The following is a 2,500-nucleotide window of genomic DNA, read 5'->3' as shown; positions in this document are numbered from 1 at the left end:
AATGCTGTCTAGATCATTTTGAATGACCTTTGCTGCTACAACAGTGTTTGCCGCCACTCCTATTTTTGTGTCGTCTGCAAATTTAACAAGCTTGCTTACTATACCAGAATCTAAATCATGAATGTAGATTAGGAATAGCAGAGGACCTAATAGTGATCCCTGAGGTACACCCCTGGCTACCTCACTACATTTTGAGGTTTCTCCTCTATTTAGTACTTTCTGTTTTCTACATGTTAACCACTCCCTAATCCATGTGCATGCATTTCCTTGAATCCCTACTGCATTCAGTTTGAGAATTAATGTTGAAAGGGAGGGAAGATCTTCTCCACAGAAGATTCTCCCAGCCTTTCAACTTTTTTCAAAAACAATACAATTAAAAAAGGCATCAGTGTTTAATTTCCAGACGATTTTAAACTCGCAGCACATTTGAAATGACCATTGGAACAGTATTTCTTAAAAAAATGTGTATATATTAAATATTTTTAAATAAACTATTTTATATATTTCTTTTCTCAAACAGTTTCCCAGTTTTTAATCATTTGAAACTGGTACTGTCTTCAACATGACTGTTCCTAATGAATTAGCCATTCTCCTTGCATTATGCTGTTGGACTTTTGAATGACAAATGTTCGTTTTGAAAAGTAAATGTTGAAAAACAGGGAAGATCTTCTCCACAGATTAATTACAAATACAAAACAGAAAATAATTGATTGCATAAGTATTCACCCCCTTGAGTCAATATTTGGTAGAGGCACCTTTGGCAGCAATTACAGCCATGAGTCTATTTGGATAAGTCTCTACCAGCTTTGCACATCTGGACACTGCTATTTTTGCCCATTCTTCTTTGCAAAATTGCTCAAGCTCCGTCAAGTTGGATGGGGACCTTTGGTGAACAGCAATTTTCAACTCTTTCCACATATTCTCAATTGGATTGAGGTCCGGGCTTTGACTGGGCCACTCCAGGACATTGACCTTTTTGTTTTTAAGCCACTCCAGTGTGCCTTTGGCTGTATGTTTGGGGTCATTGTCCTGCTGGAAGATGAATCTTCTCCAAGTCCCAGGTCTCTTGCAGACTTCAGCAGGTTTTCCTTCAGGATTTCTCTGTACTTTGCCGCATCCATTTTGCCCTCTATCTTCACGAGCTTTCCAGGCCCTGACGCAGAGAAGCATCCCCATAGCATGATGCTGCCACCACCATGCTTCACGGTAGGGATGGTGTTCTCAGGATGATGTACGGTGTTAGGCTTGCGCCAAACATAGCGCTTAGCGTTGTGGCCAAAAAGCTCTATTCTGGTCTCATCAGGCCATAGAATCTTCTTCCACTTGGTCTCAGAGTCTCCCACATGCCTTCTGGGAAACTCTAGCCGAGATTTGATGCGAGTTCTTTTCAACAATGGCTTTCTTTTTGCCACTCTCCCATAAAGGCCAGTTTTGTGAAGCACCCGGGCTATTGTTGCCATATGCACAGTGTCTCCCAGCTCAGCCGTGGAACACTGTAACTCCTTTAGAGTTGCCATAGGCCTCTTGGTGGCCTCCCTGACTAGTGCCCTATACGCCCGGATACTCCGTTTTTGAGGACGGCCTGTTCTAGACAGATTCACAGTTGTGCCATATTCTCTCCATTTCTTAATAATGGACTTTACTGTGCTCTGAGAGGATATTCAATGCCTTGGAAATGTTCTTATATCCTACCCCTGATTGGTGCTTTTGAAGAACCTTATTCCGGATTTGCTTTGAATGTTCCTTCACCTTCATGATGTAGTTTTTGTTAGGAAATGTACTAACCAACTGTGGGACCTCCCAGAGACAGGTGTATTTAACCTGAAATCATGTGAAACACCTTAATTGCACACAGGTGGACTCCATTCAACTAATTATGTGACTTCTAAAGACAATTGGTTGCACCAGAGCTTATTTAGGTGTGTCATAGCAAAGGGGGTGAATACTTATGCAATCAATTATTTTCTGTTTTATATTTGTAATTAATTTAGAACAAGTTGTAGATTTTATTTTTCACTTTGACATTATGGACTTTTCTTGTGTTGATCAGTGGCAAAAACTCCCAATTAAATCCATTTTGATTCCATGTTGTAACACAATGAAATGTGGAAAAGTCCAAGGGGGGTGAATACTTTTGAGAGCCACTGTATTTCTTAGCAGACACCCTTATCCAGGACGACTTACAATTGTTACAAGATATCACATTATTTTTACATACAATTATATTATTTTTCTACATACAATTACCCATTTATACAGTTGGATTGTTACTGGAGCAATCTAGGTAAAGTACCTTGCTCAAGGGTACAGCAGCAATGTCCCCCACCTGGGATTGAACCCACGACCTTCTAGTCAAGAGTCCCGAGACCTAACCACTACTCCACACTGCCGCACTGACCATAGTCAAAATTGAGCTACATGACCAGAGTCACCATTGAGCTACATGACCAGAGTCACCATTGAGCTACATGACCAGAGTCACCATTGAGCTACATGACCA

Source organism: Acipenser ruthenus, unplaced genomic scaffold (assembly GCF_902713425.1).
Source record: "Acipenser ruthenus unplaced genomic scaffold, fAciRut3.2 maternal haplotype, whole genome shotgun sequence".
Taxonomy (NCBI): Eukaryota; Metazoa; Chordata; class Actinopteri; order Acipenseriformes; family Acipenseridae; genus Acipenser; species Acipenser ruthenus.
Note: the sequence above shows the minus strand (reverse complement) of the source record.